The sequence below is a fragment of the Paroedura picta genome, chromosome 15 (genome assembly GCF_049243985.1).
Source record: "Paroedura picta isolate Pp20150507F chromosome 15, Ppicta_v3.0, whole genome shotgun sequence".
In the NCBI taxonomy this organism is placed as follows: Eukaryota; Metazoa; Chordata; class Lepidosauria; order Squamata; family Gekkonidae; genus Paroedura; species Paroedura picta.
The window spans coordinates 19,954,149-19,973,036 of record NC_135383.1 but is presented as its reverse complement, the minus strand read 5'-3'; the positions used below and the strand labels follow the sequence as shown (position 1 = coordinate 19,973,036).

Sequence of the window (18,888 nt, the reverse complement as noted above, 5' to 3'; positions counted from 1 at the left end):
ACTATGGATCCAGCAAACACATGTGCAAGATTACAAGTCACACCTCCTGCAAATTGTACACATAAAAGGATGCACTGCAGCACAATATCAAAACTGCAGAGCCAAACCATACCTAATCCTCATGGCCACATGCACTCTTCTTTTTCAGAATGTACTGAGTTATAAAAGAGAAATAAAATGACAGAAAAGATCATCCTCAGCTATCCTACAGGCTTCTGCTTTTTAAAATAACTTAGTTCCTTTTGCTTTTCTTTATCCTGGAAACACATCCCCCCCAAAAAAAAACAACCCACCCCTTCCACAAAGAGTGCTTTCCACGCTTAACCCCTTCCCGTTCATTCCCAACGAGAACGAAGTCTAAGAACATCATATTGCACTTACTTTCATCATACTGCCATATCTGAGGGCCAAACTAGGCAATATGGCATCACCATCCTTTTTAACCACTGGAATTCCATTGCTTTACAAACACTGTGGAAGCCCACTGTCATGATGGTCATTTCATAGTCTGAGGAAGAGAGCTTGCACTCGAAAGCTCATGCCTTGAATATATCTTTGTTGGTCTTAAAGGGGCCACTGGACTCTGAAACCCTTTGCAGCATAGGTGTTTGACCCAATACTCAAGATGTTCACAGGTGCGTTTCTGCAATCTGGAAGGGAGGCAATTCCCACCAATTAACTTTGCGGGGAAACAGTCTGAAAGAAAGCTCATGTAGCAGCACCACTGTGCCCTGTCCTGGATGGCCCAGGCTACCCTGATCTCATCAGATCTCAGAAGCTCACCAGAGTGTCATGAGCTGTATCTGGCCTATGACAATCTTGGCTTTTTCCCCAGCCCGGGAGCTGGCCTGACTGTCCATGGCCTCTTCTGGTCACCCATCCTCCACCTTCCCTTCTGCTCCTTTCATCCTTCGCTGTGTAGTTTCATCTCTGTGGAGTTTGGTATGCTGAGCAATCCTGTATCAGCTCTTGCACCTGGGTGTGAGAAGGACGAAACTGTCTCTTGTTTTCATACGGTTCTAAGATCAAATGTGTACACTGTGGGAAAGTGGAATTGGTGCCTAAATCTTGGTTGGAGTGGGGGGTTCCTAGGATATATATATACTCATTTTGTATTGTTTCTCATCTTCAACAATGCCTATCAAAAGAGCTATCTGTGACACTGACAACCTGTAGCTGCTGCCCTGTCACCCAAATAAAGACTACTCCTGGTCTCTCCCTGCTTGTCTGTCTTAGGGGGCCTTGTCACTGGACTGCATCCCAGAGCCATGACACAGGGTTGGCCTTCAAAACCGACTGGGTCACCATAATTTGACTGTGACTTGATAGCATTTTCGATCCACCACCAACATGCTTGTGCAAATGGCTCTCTGTATCTTAGAGAGCTAGTAATGAATTGAGAAAGATCTTGTAACCCTTCCTCCAGGCAGCTTTATTTCCATTCAATACCTGATGATAACAAAATCTACCAAGCCCTGGCACATTTAGCTCTTTACCAAACTTAAAGGCAGTCAGTGGGTTATTTGTCAGTTTTGCTGGATAAGATGAAGGGGAAAACAATCCCAGGAAAGCTCCCTTTCTCTGTCAGGATATTCTCTTCTAATAATACCAACAGAATTAACTGCCTTTGACATCTGTACATCGTAAATCTTCTTAGGAAGGCTTTCTAGGACCGTGCAATGCAAGCAGTGAAGTGATCAGCTAGGGCAGTCCCTCTTGCTCTCAACTAGTAAGAATCAAAATCTCTTTTCAGTAGGATCTTAAATGTTTTTTTCGTACTATCAACTTGACAGGATGCTACCTAGCAGACAATGAAATCCCAATTGTTATGTTGTAGAAACCACATATAATTCCATATCTTTTGTACTGGTCTGGGCTTAAGTTTCTGTTTAACTGGTGTTAAGATCAGGGATGCATATTTTCATTTCTTCCTTGTGTGATGCTTCCTTGAATGTGTCAAAACAAACACTTGCATCACCCATGATATACGTTTTTTCTACGCTGTCTTACAGACAAAATATCACATGTAAAATGATTCAGTGATTATGGCTCCAAAATTTAAAAGTTAATATACTGATTAGTACCACAAGAGGAAAAAAAAGTTCTGCCAAGCAGAGGCATGGAGAAGAAATCCCTAAAAGTAAGGGGAAAGAGTGAGGGTCAGTGAGGGTTAATGCCTTGCATCCAGGACTACTGCAGTCTAGCGTGCAAAATGCCAAATGTCTTTTCTCATCCATTGATTCCCTATCTGACCTTGAACAATTCAATACCTCTCAGTCTTTGCTCCCCAGCTGGAAGAGGAAACAGCAGTCATCATGAAGACAAAAGACTATGAAGATTAAAAGCACCAAAAGAGCTACAAGCTTAACCATCAGATCAATCTGAAGATTTACTTAATCACTTAAATTTACAAGGCAAGGCTGATCTTTTGAGGCACACTTGATTTTTTTTAAGCTGTAATGATTTCTGTGTGCAGACTATTGAGGATGGTTCAGCTCTGCTTACCATGCTGTGAGGCTCTATATTTCTTTTAAAATCTCAGGAAAGTTATAAATTGTGAGTTGGGTAATACACAAAGTATTTAAATGCCTCAGGGTATGGTTGTCTTCCCAATGTTATTCAACATCATCCTCTCGCACAGCTGGCCTGGAGGTATGGGCTTGGGTGTCATCAGTATGCAGATGACACCCAGGTCTACCTGCTAATGAGCAGCCAATGCTAGATTCATTGGCTGGTGTCTAGAAGTTGTGAAGGAATGGCTCCAGCAGAGTCATCTGAAACTCAATCCCAAGGAAACCTGTGGCTGAGCAGGTGCACTCCCAGCCTCTCCCCAGAAGAACTTCTAATATCAACATGCTGGTGGTCCCTGACCTGAAGAAAGTGCATCTAGCCTCACCCAGGGTTTTAGGAGACAGCCCGTGGAGGCTGATGATGAGGCAGAGGAGGAGGAAAAGGAAACACAGCCAAGAAGCCAGGAACAGGAGGAAGCTATGGGGGAGTGCTGAACTCTCAAGCAACAGCAGCAAAGGCAGAAACAGGACCTAAGTCTCAGAAAAAGTGCCCAGCTGGCTGCTTGTTACCACCAAAGGCTGGAAAACACACCTGAAAGATGAGGACTGAAAAACCTAGATTCCTTGTGTGAGTTTTTGCAGGTGCTGTTCTCTGGCTGTGCCTATTTGAGTCACTGAGTGCTCAGTTTGGGAGCTGTGAGACTGCTGCCATGTCCACATCTGCACACCTGGAATCCAGCCCAGCCTGAGTTCCTGCCTGACTCTTGACCCAGATTGCCTACGACTCTGATGACTGCTGCCTGTCCTCAACTGCTTACAACTATGCTACCTGTCTGACCCTTGCCTGGGGTCAGACAGGTAGCATAGATGTACTCATGACTTGTAAAAGACAGCTTTTGACTCTGTGTGCATTTACAGCTGCTAGCCAAGGTTTTGCACATATTTCTCCGCTTTGCCACTGGCCTTCATTAAGGACTGATAACAGCACAAATGGAGCTTTGCCACTCCAAGGTTAGGTTGGACAAAAACAAGCAAGTATTTTCCGCCCAGCCTGGGAGACAACCTGACTCTAGGTGGTAGATTGAATAACCAGTGAGCAGGAATCACTGAGCATCACAGGTTTCCAATAAAGTTTTAAATATGCTAACTGTGATTTTAAGACAGCCTCCTGGCAGGGAGGAGTGATATATAAGACCAATTAAAAATAATAATAGTGATCAACAGTCTAAGCAATTATAAAATATTTTATTTATTCTATGTTTTACTGAACCAAATATGCTTGCTTCCCAACAAACAATGCTAAGAAGAGTTTCCTGGAGATGATCGTGGAATAACCCAAGAAAATTGATTTTTATCATTTAATTTATATCTTTGTTTTTCACTGAGACATAAAGAAGCTGATAACTGTTTTAAAATTATATTTGTCGCTAGGTGACAATGAAAGGTCATCTTTACTATTTATTGTGAAAGTTTTTGTTTAAGTGCATTTGCCCAATCTGGACGGTGTGCAGCTATCAGTGGTTCACTCTGGCAGGAACTTGGGCGTGATCATGGATGCTTCCCTCTCAGTGGAGGCTCAGGTCACAAGAGTAGTGTGGTTGGCATTCTACATCTTTGCCAAGCCAAGCTACTTTGCCCCAAAATACCTAGCCACAGTGATCCATGCAACGGTCACTTCTAGACAGGACTTCTGCAATTTGCTCTAAGCAGCCCTAACCTTAAACTTGATCTGGAAACTACAGCTGTTCAGAATGCAGCAGCCAGAGTCCTCACAGCAGCATCATGGAGGTTCTACATCTGGCCTATCTTACAACTGCACTGGTTACCAGTCAAATTCCAGATCAGGCTTAAGCTTCTGATAATCATCTTCAAGGCCATATGAGGTCTAGGCCCAGTGTACCTAAGGGACTGCCTCTCTGCCTACACCCCTCAAAAAGCTTTGCACTCCACTACCTCCAACTGGCAAGTGATCCCTGGCTCCAAGGACACCCGCTTTACTTCAACCAGGGCAAGAGCCTTCTCTGTCCTGGCCCTCATCTGGTGGAATGAGCTCTTATAGGAGATCAGGGCCCCTGCAGAACTAAAACAATTCCACAGGGCCTGCAAAAGAGAGTTTTTCTGCCAGGTATTTGATTGAGGTTGACCAGAATCAACAACACTGGCTGGGCCCCCCAACCTTCCTCCCACAAATTCATGCACCTGAACTGACCATCTGTTTGATTGTTATTCTGTTAAAATGTTATTCTCTTTGTTATTACCATTGCTGTTATTTCTATCCAACATAATTACTGAGTTTGAGGGCGGTATATAAATGTAATTAATAACTCTCCAAGGCATATCAAAATTTCAGTAAGACATAAACACATATAATTAGTTAAAAGACAGTTAACTGGAAATTCTTAAATTGATGCACAATCCTAATATTTTTATACATCAGTGTACTCTGCAGCTGTGCTTTAATGGTGTTTCAAAAGAAGTCACAGCACTTCCCCTAAGACCAAAGAAGATGGTATCATCCCAAGCTGTTTGACTCAGAGATGACCAGAGACAACAGTATCCACGCTGGCTAAGCAAACTGTAAAGCTTTGAATGGCTTTCTTGAGCACATAGAAAAGTGCTATTCTTGGCTAGGATGTCACTGCAGATTCTCCTCTCCTCAGTCCGAAAGCATCAACTTTCCCCATCTTACTGGCCTTCTGATCTGATCTAAGCTTTGCAGTGTTGTGGTGCATCCACAGCAGGTGAAATCTTTTGTTTTTCCTTTAAAGCACACAAGCACCAGCAAAATAGAAGGTGCATTTCCTGATGTATGCTGAAACCTGAACTAATTCAGAGAGAGAACAAATTTATCTTTTGAAAGGCGGCGTAAAGCCATTTGAAATGACAGTGTTGAGACAGCAAAAGGATGTTTGATAAAACCAATTTCTGGGAAAGATGAGAAAATGTTACTGGATGAAGCGCTATCTGTAAAATGTCACAGGAATAGATAGATAGTTGCCCAGCTAAATACAAGATTAATCTTTCCTTGCAATAATAGCTGCAGGAAACAGATCTCACAGGGCACCACCTGAACACTACATGATTTCTGATTTGCAATACCTACAGCTGGTGCACAGACAGGTATCAACCTAAATATTTAATGTTTATATTCTTTCTTAACATTAAAAAGGACTTTTGCAAATAAACACAAAGAAACGCAAGGAAAGGGAAAACCACCAACCTTGATCCGGGTTTTTTTTTGGAGGTGACCTGAACCTATGCCATACTTATTCTTGAAAGAGAGAGCACTGTGGCCCAGAGTCTACTGCAGCAAATGCTTAAGGCATGCAGATGGCACTGAAGTGCCTGGAGAATGCACGTGGATTTCCATGGCCTAGAGTAGTGATCCCCAACCTGTGGGCCGTGGACCACGTGTGGTCCTTCGACTAGTTGGAGGTGGGCCACGAAGGACACCTTCTCCCCCCCCCCCCCGGCCCTTTACTTTATCCCCCCCGGCCCTTTACAACACACTTCGGGTGTCATTGTCTCCCATCACTCCCAGATGGGACTATCTCGTTGCAGAGAAACAAGCTCAGGGTTCCCATTGATTTGTCATTGTCATGAGTTAAAATTTCCATGAAAATAGAATGTTCCTTATAGTCATTGTTGTGGCGTGTCTGTATCTTATTTTGAAGGGATGTTTAAACATTACCATAGCGATCAGAGAGCGTTAGGGCAGTGGTTGAGAGTAGAGGAGTAAACTATACCCCCCACCGGGCCTCAGTAAAATTGTCAAGCGTTGAGTGGCACTACAACAGCTAGCACTACAACAGCTGCACTGGCTGCCAGTTGACTACTAGATCAGGCTTAAGGTTCTGGTAATGACCTTCAAGGCCATATGCAGTTTGGGCCCTGAGTAACCACTTCTCCACCTACACTCCATTAATTGGTGCAGGGGTAGTCAACTTATGGTCCTCCAGATGTCATGGACTACAATCCCCATAAGCCTCTGTCAGCGTTTGCTGGCAGGGGTTCATGGGAATTGTTGTCCATGGACATCTGGAGGACCACAGGTTGACCCCCCCTGAATTGGTGGATCCCTGACCCTAGGGAGGCTTGTCTGATCTCAACTAGAACCGGGGCTTTCTCTGGCCTGGTCCCCACATGGTGGAATGAGTTCCCAGATGACATCAGGGCCCTGCTAGAGCTAAAACAATTCCACATGGCCTGCAAAATGGAGCTCTTCCTCCAGGCTTTCAGTCGAGACAAGTGAACTAAGTGCCAACCAGAGCCCAGAGATCCCTCCCAACATCAACTGCACCCACAGAAAAGATCTAAACCACAGTGCAGTAGATGGAGTAAAATGTTCCATTGTTAAAAGTTCCATCATCAAAGGTTCATTGTAAACTGTTCTATTTTTTGATACAAGTTCCTAGGTTGCGAATGATATATATTCAAATCAAGCATTTTTATTATACTGTACTGTTTTATGAAAGTTTCAATGTAAATCGTCCTGAGCTGAGAGGGAGAGCGGTATATAAATATAATAAAATAAATGAAATAAATATATATGTGGAACAGAAGTACAGAAATGTTGTGTCACTTTGGTGATGCATGCTCAATGGCCTGATATTTTAAATGCATGTACTCAAGAGAAAATGGGTGGGGATTTCTGTTCTACAGATGCCCAGATGAAATAAAGGGATAACATACCTGTAGCTACACATGATCTGTTTCAAGGCAAGGCCAGATTCCACCATGCCTCACATAGCGTTTATTAATGTAAGTATCGCTATGAACACTGGTTCCCTGCCTCCTGGCTTCAAATCTTCAATCAGGCCTTTACAATTTGTTAAGAGTAGAATGAACACTACACATTTCATTATTTATTCTGTGTTTTATTCAAAAGAGACTGACAGAACCACTCTAATTGTGACAAGAATGGATGAGTGATATTGATGTGTAGGCTACACAGCGCTACGTACAAGAAGTCTACTGCAATCTATCAGAACTAGTTTCCTCTAAAAATACTCAGTCTTGGAAAAGATTCTGTATGCAATACAAAGATTTCCACAGTATTACCTAAGAGAGAAACCAGATGTTTCAGATCTTTGTATTCAGAAATTCAGATGTTTGGAATAACATTCATAATGTAGTAAACACTTTGCAATGTTTTGTATGTTATTCCAAACATTTTAATTTCCAATTATGAAGAAAACTCTACTTATTTCTCTTTCAGATAATACTATTTTCAAAAACTGCAGCAGGACAGCCTGTTGTGTGCATTGAAACTGCAGCTAACAAGCATTTTGTTTTGTGTAGTCAAAATCTCTTTGATAGAACATTCACAGAGCGTCCAAGGACCTGAAGGGTGCCGTCCGGTTGAGATAAATCCAGAGCACCCTGAAGACATCCAGCTTCTGTTGCTACTTCTCATTTGGGCACTGTGGTCTGGGGTAGGACGATGGCAGGACTACTGGTTGCTCCAGGTGAAAATGTCAGTTGACCTTGGGTACAAAGCTGGGGTCCATGTACCTTTTGAAAGGTGACAACTCTAGATGACAACTCTGACACGTGTCTGGCTGAAGTGATGGCAATCAGAAATGCTGTATTCCAAGACAGGAACTTGAATTCTACCCTTTTGAGTGGCTCAAAGGCCCATTATGCACCGGAAGGATAGCACGCATTCGGGGTGGAATGGCGATGACTAAAATCACCGATAACGCACGGCTGCAACCGGCCGCAGATTCGGTGCATGCTGCCGAAAAAGGTGCGTTAGCGAAACGCGGAAGAAAGCGCAGCTTCCAGGTGACCGGAGCACAACCAGAAGCGGCAGCGGTGTCGCCGCGTGCATAATCGGTTACTCTGGGTTTTGCCGCCATTGTGTCCCGTCCCATGCATAAGCGGTTTGCTTCGCTTCTTCCCCCTCCACGTTTTCCACGTGACCCGAAATCGCCGTTTTGGCGGCCATGCATAATGGGCCAAAGGGGAGCTTTGTGAGGGTTCTGGGCACAATGGGCAAACTCCCCATGGGAAATCTATGCTGGACAGGCAGGTCCAGTTGTTTAGTCCTTTTAATGAAACACCTGACCTGCACATTTGTAGACAGGGAATGTGCTCTGCCCAGACCTAGGACCGTATTGAGTGCCACCACTTGTCTTCTCATCTCTAGCCAGTTCATGCTATATTTTGCTTCCTTGGGTGACAATTTCCCCTGCCCAGTCAAGTGACTCTTGTCCATGTTGATGAGGCAGCCATGATCCTGCAGGAGCGATACCATTTGCTGTGTAACACACCTCTCTGTTTTTTTATCCTTTGCCTGCAGCAAGAGATCATCTAAAAAGAGATGGATGTGGATCCCTGTCTGCTTTCCTGGGACCCAAAAAGACTTAGTGCACATCCTATGGTGAAGCTATGGGTCCCATTCCCCAAAGCCCCAATCCCAGAGTTGGGGGAGTTAAAGGGCCTGGGCGCCATCTTTTCTGGCTGCACCATCTTATGCCGCCATTCCCTGTTTGGGCCAGTCATATTGGAATCTACATGATTCCAGGACTCTGAGATGCTCCAGCTGCTTCCCTCTGCAGACCTGTGCAGAGGGAATGGGCTCTGTGGCTGCTGTCAGGTGATAGGGGCTCACCACTGGGATCTACCAATGCTTCAAGTTTCCTGCAGCAATCTGGTGGCTGTTTTTCTGTGCTGCAGCTTGGTGTATTGCTTCCGGCTGGAAGATCAGAAAGCTCCAAAAGTTCTCTGGAACATCTCTGTTTTGCAACCTCACTGGAAGCCAGGAAGATAAGAACCCCCCCCCCCCCAAAAAAAAAAAAACTCTTCCAGGAGGCATAGGGCAGTCAATGAAAAGGTTCAAGCCTTGGCTGTTGCCAAATATACTTTGGTCAAGGGAGACACTGACAGTAGACCTTGCTGGAATGAACAAAGTTACTGTAGAAGATCTCATTATGGGACTTTTCATAGATAGTAAACAGCATGGTTGGTAACACAGAGTCTTGTAGCATCTCCCAAGGGGGTGATTCAGTGTCACTCACTGTAACTGTTTGTGAATGGTCTAATCAGAAGGAGCAGAATCATCTCAGCTCTGCCAAGATTCAGTTGGCAGTTTCATATGGTCCAGCACATCAAAGCTGCTGACAGATCTAACAACAACAGTAGAGGTGCATTCTGAGCACAGAGATAATTCACAAGTGCCATTAAAAGTGCCTCTGTTCCAAAACCAGGCTTGACATGAAAAAGATCCAGGGCACATTTCTCATCCCAATATCTTTGAAGTTGCTCTGCTACAAGCCATTCAATAACCTTTCTCAAAAAAGGAAAGTTCAAGAGACGTTTGTCGGTATTCAAGATCTACTTAAGAACATAGCCAATATTGTAATACTATGGTGTGCCCTGATTTGGAATACTATGAATATTTCAGAGCTAGAAAAGGTACAGAAGAGGGCAATCAATATGATTAAGAGGCTGGAGCACCTTTCTTAGGAGGAATTGCTAAAGAGTCTGGAATTTTTCAGTTTAGAAAAAAGGCAGCTAAGAAGGAACATGATGGATTCTATCAGAGAGGTTTTAAAAAAATTGTTCATGGGAATGGATAGAGAATGCCTTTTCTTCCTTCTACCGTAATAATGGAACTTTGTGATGCCTGATAAAGTTTACTGGCATTAGGTTGAGAACAAATGAAAAATATATATATATAGTATACCTGGCTTTAAAAGTGGGTTAGATCGTTTCATGGAGGCTGCATCCATCAGTGGCTACTAATCATGGTTAGTAAAGGGAAACACTACATCCGAAGGCAGCAAACCTCTAAATACCTGTGCTAGGAGACAAAATTTTGGGGAGGCCTTGGCCTGTTTGCCCTGTTTGACCCCTCCACCAGAGCAACTAACTGGCTGCTGTATTTACAGGACCGTCTTCTGCTCTACACGGTTTTTAAGAAGGCAGCTCAAGAATATAATTTAATATATATTCCATAAATAATTTAATAAAATATTCAAAAACTGTTTATCAGTGTAAAAGTTACCTACCCTGAGCCAACAAGCCCGAGAGAGGCTTGCCTTTTCAGTCCCGGTCCCTATCTAGTAGAATGAACTCCCAGAGAGCTGTGGGCCCTGTTGGAACTTTTGCAGCTCTGCAGGGCCTGCAAAATGGCGCTCTTCTGCCGGGTTTTTGGCTGAGGCCAGGACAAGGAAGATCTGTGGCCCTCATAGATACCTGAGATCTTGGCTCCCCTTCATACTGTCCCCCTGAGTTACTTACTCCAGGAGGTCTGTTGATATAAATAAACCAGGAAGGGTGGTTTATAAAAATTAAGTTTATAAAATAAGGCTGCTGGACAAGATAAACCACTAGACTCACTCAGCAATGATCTTACGTTCTTATGTCCCTAGTCTAGCTTCTATAAAGATAAAGGTATCCCCTGTGCAAGCACCGAGTCACGTCTAACCCCTGGGGTGACGCCCTCCAGCATTTTCATGGCACAGTCAATATAGGGTGGCCTTGCCAATGCCTTCCCCAGTCATTACTGTTTTACCCCCCAGCAGCAAGCTGGGTACTCATTTTACCGACCTCAGAAGGATGGAAGGCTGAGGCAACCTTGAGCTGACTGCTGGGATCGAACTCCCAACTTCATGGGCAGACAGCTTCAGACAGCATTTCTGCCACTTACCACTCTGCGCCACAAGAAGCTCTATACTTCTATACTAGCTTCTATACTAAACCATTAATCTTAATTTGGCCATTTGTAATGTAGTGATTGACATTAATGAATGATTCATGCTCAAGGGATGTGAGCCATGACGAACCAAAGTTACGTGGAACAGAGCTGAAACAAACACCGCCTGTGGCTCCTTACCCTGTTAACTGATTTTGAAAGCATGGCCAATAGAGTTAGCAAAAGGAAATTACCAACAGAGAACATGTAACACAACATCTTAACCACTGCACTTCGAACAGTAAGCCTGAAATATCTGTGCTAATCTTCAGACTCCAGAACAGTGTCTGGATATTATTTTTACCTTCAGATATAATACCTCTTACTACCAAGGTGACACTAGGGTTAGTGTCCACAGAAATGTTTTTTTCCTGCCTGGTTACTTTATGGCCATACTGTTTTCAGGAGTGTCCACTTGATGTCCTGCTTCTCTATCTTCTTCTGCTTTATTACAGTATTTTCCCAAACTGAGCTGGGTATAATCTTTCTGGAAAGACTGCAGGCAAAACACATTTAAATTCTGTGCAGATGGGAAACTGCATTTTTGCAAATCCTGCCCACATCAGTACCATTCTTCTTAGCCCTCCCAGCTGTCATTTCCTTCACACACAGAAGACTTTACAACAACTCAAGAACAGGTACCTTTATATATATATATATATATATATATATATATATATATATATATATATATATATATATATATATATATATATATATATATATATATATATATATATATATATATATATATATATATATATATATATATATATATATATATATATATATATATATATATATATATATGTATATATATGTATATATATGTATATATATGTATATATATGTATATATATGTATATATATATGTATATATATGTATATTTTTTGCCGCGGAAATCGCGTCCGCGAGCTCCCGCCCGGCCCAACTATTTAGAACAGTTAGATCCCTTACCGCCCTTGAGGGGCGCCAAAATAGTAGAAAATTAGAACTAGGCTGTGAGGCTTTAATGAGCCATTTTGCGGACAAAGTCTCGTCGCTCCGCCGCGCTCTTCCCGCCACAGTTAATACAGTAAATGAACTGGAGACCTGTTGGCCGCCTTTGGAGGTGACGTTCGATGGCTTCAGACGACTCTCTTTACCCGAAGTGGACGAGTTGCTAGGTTCGGTCAGGGCGACCACGTGCCCCCTCGACCCCTGTCCGTCATGGCTCCTCAAAGGAGGGGGCCAGAAGATAGGAGGCCAGCTCAGGGATATTGTCAATCTCTCCCTGGATTCCGGGGAGTTCCCTGAGCAGTTAAGGGAGGCAGTGGTCCGCCCTCTCCTGAAAAGATCCATGCTGGACCCGCGAGACCCAGACAGCTACCGCCCAGTATCGCACTTAGCGTTCCTGGGCAAGGTGGTTGAAAGGGCCGCGGCAGACCAGCTCCTGGCATTCTTGGAAGAAACTTCGGCACTCGATCCATATCAGTCTGGCTTCCGACCTGGCCACGGGGTGGAGACGGTGCTGGTCGCCCTGCTGGATGATCTCCGTCGCCAGCTGGATAGAGGCGGGTCGGCAGTGCTGGTTCTTCTGGACCTGTCGGCCGCTTTTGACACCGTGGACCACGAATTGTTGGTCCACCGCCTCGCCGAAACGGGGATACGGGGCACAGCTTTACGCTGGATACGCTCCTTTCTCCAGGACCGGACCCAGAGGGTAGCAGTGGGGGATGAGTTCTCGCGCTCCTACAGACTTCCATGTGGAGTCCCACAGGGCGCGGTCCTCTCCCCCACATTATTTAACGTCTTTATGCGCCCTCTGGCCCAGCTGGTGCGGAGTTTTGGACTGGGTTGCCACCAGTACGCTGATGACACCCAGCTCTATCTCCTCATGGACGGCCGCCCGGACTCTCCCCCGGAACCATTTGCCAGATGTTTGGAAGCGGTGACAGAATGGTTCGAGCAGAGTCGTCTGAAACTCAACCCCTCCAAGACGGAGGTCCTGTGGCTGGGACGCAGGGGGCAGGATCAGGAAGCGCGCTTGCCCACCCTGGGAGGGGCGCATCTTACCATCGCGTCCCAGGCCAGGAATTTGGGCGTGATCATTGATGCCTCCCTAACTTTGGAGGCACAGATCAAAAGAGTAGCAGGCCAGGCATTCTTCCAACTTCGCCAGGCCCGACTACTAGCGCCCTACCTGTCCCCCGAACACCTGGCCACGGTGATCCATGCAACGGTCACCTCCAGAATAGATTTCTGTAACTCGCTCTACGCGGGCCTTCCCTTGTCCTTGATCCGGAAACTTCAGCTAGTGCAGAACGCAGCTGCCAGGGTCCTCACTGGTACACCTTGGAGGGCCCATATCCAGCCAGTGCTGAGGCAGCTGCACTGGTTGCCAATTGCTGCCCGGATCCGGTTCAAGGTTTTGGTTTTAACCTTCAAGGCTCTACGCGAGTTGGGACCCACATACCTGAGGGACCGCTTATCGCCCTATGCCCCCCGTAGAGCTTTACGTTCTGCGGGAGAAAATCTATTGGTCGTCCCCGGCCCTAGGGAAGCACGCCTGGCCTCGACCAGGGCCAGGGCCTTCTCGGTCCTGGCCCCTGCCTGGTGGAATGAGCTCCCGGGAGAACTGCGGGCCCTGCGGGACCTTCCATCGTTCCGCAGGGCCTGCAAGACGGAGCTCTTCCGCCAGGTTTACGGTTGAGACCAGGCTTAACACCTACGCCCCCCCGGGACCTGAGGATTGGGATTAGACATGAGTACCATCAGTATCCCCTCTCCACTTGCTAAGGGGGAATGGGTAGTTGATTAGCCGCTCTTGCCAGGTAGTCATTAATATTGACATGTTATTTGGTTTTAATGTATTTTATGGGGTTTATACTGTTGTAACCCGCCACGAGCCGCAAGGGAGTGGCGGGAAATAAATTCAATAATAATAATAATAATAATAATAATAATAATAATATATATATATATGTATATATATGTATATATATATATATATATATATATATATATATATATATATATATATATATATATATATATATATATATGATTTCAGTAACCAGCTGCTAGCAGAATTTACTTACCTGTTCATACAAATCTGCCTACGTTGGGTTAGTAAAGAATAGTTGAGCCACTTTCTTTCCATTTTCTACCCCTTTGCTGCAATCCTGAATCACTGTGGTGTGCTGTTGATGTACTTGATGCTATATTGATTTACCACTAGGGCAGGGGTTGTCAACCTGTGGTCCGTCAGATATCCATGGACTACAATTCCCATGAGCCCCTGCCAGCATTTGCATTTGCTGGCAGGGGCTCATGGGAATTGTAGTCCATGGATATCTGGCGGACCACAGGTTGACTACCCCTGCACTAAAGTATTCAATTTAGAATGTCAAAAAAATCAGTGGAAGATTGTGTGCTGAAAAAGAGCTATATTGCTTTAGCACTATAGCACTTAACTTAGAACATTAAAAAAACTGAGGAAGGTCATGCAGAGGAGGAAGTAACATTGTTTCAAATGACCATGACTCTTCAGAGATGGCTCCTTCCTTCCTTCCTTCCTTCCTTCCTTCCTTCCTTCCTTCCTTCCTTCCTTCCTTCCTTCCTTCCTTCCTTCCTTCCTTCCTTCCTTCCTTCCTTCCTTCCGTCCGTCCGTCCGTCCGTCCGTCCGTCCGTCCGTCCGTCCATCCATCCATCCATCCATCCATCCATCCATGATGGCTCATTAACAGAAGGAAATTCACTATGAAACTCCTGTCCCTTTATTACTTTATTCAAAATTGAACCAACAACCTATAATATCCAGAATCATAGAATCATAGAGTTGGAAGGGGCCATACAGGCCATCTAGTCCAACCCCCTGCTCAACGCAGGATCAGCCCTAAGCATCCTAAAGCATCCAAGAAAAGTGTGTATCCAACCTTTGCTTGAAGACTGCCAGTGAGGGGGAGTACACCACCTCCTTAGGCAGCCTATTCCACTGCTGAACTATTCCACTGCTGACTGTGAAATTTCTTTTCCTGATATCTAGCCTATATCATTGTACTTGTAGTTTAAACCCATTACTGCGTGTCCTCTCTTCTGCAGCCAACAGAAACAGCATCCTGCCCTCCTCCAAGTGACAACCTTTCAAGAGGCCTTAAAGAGGCCTATCATGTCCCCTCTAAACCTCCTTTTCTCCAGGCTGAACATTCCCAAGTCCCTCAACCTATCTTCATAGGGCTTGGTCATCTTCGTCGCTCTCCTCTGTACCCTTTCAATTTTATCTACGTCCTTCTTGAAGTGAGGCTTCCAGAACTGCACACAGTACTCCAGGTGTGGTCTGACCAGTGCCGTATACAATGGGACTATGACATCTTGTGATTTTGATGTGATGCCCCTGTTGATACAGCCCAAAATGGCATTTGCAGATCACAATCTCCATTTGCAGATCACAATTCAGCTTAGCCGTAGGAGAAACTTCCTGTTCTATTGCTGGTTTCCAACTGTATACACCAGCCTTTCTCACCCTTTTCACTGTTGAGAAATGCCTGAAATGTTCTTCAGGCTTCGAGAAACTCCAGATGAGACGTAGTTGTGAAGAATATAGAATATAGCTGTATGCACACCCACCTGGGGCCCCTCCCATCTGGGGCCCCTCTCCTTCCCTCCCCCTCCCCAGGCCCATCATTGTATGTTTTGGGTGGAGGGGCAGGTCAACATGATCATATATGGCCATATCACCCTATAAATGTTTAACAAATTTAAAAATATATTAAAAATAATTAACTCCCACCCATTCAGGAAACCCTTCCAAGCCTGTCAAGAAACCCCAGGATTTCATGAATCCCTGGTTGAGAAAGTTTGGCGTTTACAAATACACAGAAACAAAAGTAATATGTATTGCTCTAACAACAAGCTAGGGAAATGTAGATGTCTGCTGATCTGAAGAATAGAGTTCTTTATCTAGGAACTAATCCCATTAAACTCCTTCCATCTTCTCATGGCATGTTGAATTTGACTGGAAGGGGGAAGCCATTTACAAGCACTGCAGGAAGTTAGAGGGTCTTATTGATTCTCTCTGGTTGGTTCTCACCCAATTTGAAAGCCAGTGTGATTCAACATCTTTCTAATAGTTCCATTAGTAAAAGGAAGAAAACATCTCTCGACCTCAGGTCTATTATACAAACCAGAGATTAATTTAATTTTATACTTGAATGAAAGCTGGCACCTAGTTCTATTTACATCACATAATGGTATTATTTAGAACTGGTCTTCATCTTAGCAGCACGATGTGGAATCTTCTCAAACAGAGAAGAAAAGATGACAAGAATGCAACCAACCAAGGGAAGCATACAAATGCCCATATTATCTCATCTACTTTCTACAGTGGATGATAGTTTAATCAGTGCCAAGACCATAGCCATCCATGATTCAGCTATCAATGAATTCTCTTTAAAAGCAGATTAGAAAGAATTTTCTTCAGACTCCGAATGTGCAGGTGATTACAAAATGGTTAATATAACAGGAAAGCTTGCAAACTGTAACATGTATTAAATGTTTTGGAGAAAGCCATGGATCATGATAGAATTAGATCATCTACTTTGTATGCAGAAGGTGCCAGATTTACTTTATTTTTATTAAAACACTTGATGCCTTGCCACCCAACAGGGTCCACAAGGCGGAACAAAATACTGCAGCATTAAAACATTAAAAATATGGCATATATATTTAAAATCTTTTAAAAAACGTATAAACACAAACCAAAACTAGGCAGGAAGGCCAATAATAATTCTTGGTTGTATGTCAAACAAAGCAAAAGAAGTCTTCACTCACTGGAAGAAGACAACATTAGACAGAGACAGATACATTTCCCTAGGAAGGGAAGTTTTTGGTGCCACAACCAAGAATGCCCTTTCTCATGCTGCCACCCCTTCTAGCCTCAGGTGCAATAACTGGCATCTCTGGAGAAAAGGATCATGTAGGAGGTGAGGTGGAAGACCTCAACCTGAGATCATGGAGAACTGCTCCCAGTAAGATAGGCAATAATGACATTGATAAACAATGGTCTCTGACAGTATGGCAGCTTCATTTATGTTGATGCACAGTCTTCTCATTAGCACCTGTAAGCATTTCCCTAGACTAGTATTTTACAGATGATGACTCCCACACATAACGCACAGCAAAAGATACAGTGGGTTGGCACTGAAAGACTGCACCATTGACTTCAATGAAAATTAATCTTTTCCCATATCAAGTAAAGACCATGTTGTTGCCTAAGAGGTTTTGTATGTTACCTGTTTTGATCATAATTATGCTTGCCTTTTTTGCCTTTGCTGCCCTCCCTTTCTTCATGTTCTTTTGTCGGGCAACCTTTCAACAGCAATCAAATTTACTCAACTCCGGGGTGTGCTGGCAATACTTACATGTTAAAGCAGAAGGGTGCCTTACTTATATTCAAGGATTATGCAGTATCAATGAACTAAAGAAAGTGGTAATAAACTGATTCACTATTTATTTGCTTATTAAATGTTCTCTGTCTCCATGGAGCATTATCTACCTGCCAAGAATTAATTAAAATAAAATAAAATGAATAATTCCTTTACATGGTGAAAATTCAGCTCTATGGAATCCAGGGATGCAGGAGACAATGTGCTAAAAGATGAGAAAAGGAACTGCACAGTAATAGTTCCATTTATTTCAGTGGGGATACCCATGAGGGAAAATGATGTATAACTGGACCTCAGACTTTTCTTTTTGTAGTATTACTAATTTTAGCTATTTAAAGTAGGGCAATCAGCAGGTGTGTTTGTACTGAGTAAGAGTAATTTTCCTTCAACGTATTGCTTTTGTATGAATTTTGTAGATATGTTGAATATTAGGTTAATGCTGCAAACAATACTCTGCCATTGACTGTGGGGTCAAAGCAAACAGAAAGGCAAGCCATTTTCCATGGTAACCAGCAAGAAATAATAAGTGTATATACAAAAAATTAATTTATTTACTAATGTCTCTGGTATGTTTCTTTGTATTTTTAACATGTTCATTCAACAAGACAAAAATTCTTTTTCCACACTTATTACGTATTCAAGTAGCTGTGCTCTCAAGAAATTAAATAAATTAAATTAAATTATGACCTTTTCTTCAGTGGCTATTCCCCCACCTCTCTTCTCATATGTCAACAATAGTTATTCCTGAATGAGTAATCGACTCTTAATATAAATTGGCCAAATGGATCCGTATCTTGCTAAATGACGTCCCCCAGTTAATTTGCTAAATGACGTCCCCAATATACCCAGTTATGGGATTTACCTAGCACTGCTTTGCTTGGAACTCTTATGGTATCCTACCTTAGGACACAGTCACCAGAGAGAAGACTATTTTCCAAATGAAGGAAGGGGAAAGACAATGTACCCCACACAGACCGTTTATGCACTGGAGGTTTCATGCTGGGTTGCAGGCTGGAGTTTTAGTTGTGGCAGGTGGCCCCATCTCTTCCTGAACCCACACGGGGGAGCAGTTGGCCCAGTGCACCTCATCTACCCCCTATTTGTGTTCCTGCATGAGAGCTGGGGCAGTAAAGTGCCCAGTGCATAAACAGTCACAGGGAAGCAAGGGAGGGGAAACCCTTGATTCAAACTAGCACCATTGCAACTGTACCCGTGCGCTCGTTCTGTGCATTACCTTCAACGATAAAGGAA

General features: G+C 43.8%; 1 protein-coding gene and 1 long non-coding RNA gene across 3 annotated transcripts in view; both read right to left on the bottom strand.

The window, feature by feature from the left end:
• PPM1E (protein phosphatase, Mg2+/Mn2+ dependent 1E) overlaps window positions 1-18,888 on the bottom strand; it is a 103,708-nt gene that overhangs the window by 16,267 nt on the left and 68,553 nt on the right. The window lies entirely within an intron of this gene.
• LOC143824202 (uncharacterized) overlaps window positions 334-18,888 on the bottom strand; it is a 74,493-nt gene continuing 55,938 nt past the window's right edge. Inside the window, exons 3-4 of the long non-coding RNA XR_013226726.1 lie at window positions 784-975; window positions 334-650 (exon numbers count right to left, since the gene is read on the bottom strand). This is a non-coding gene — a long non-coding RNA (uncharacterized LOC143824202). The remainder of the gene's footprint in view (window positions 651-783; window positions 976-18,888) is intronic.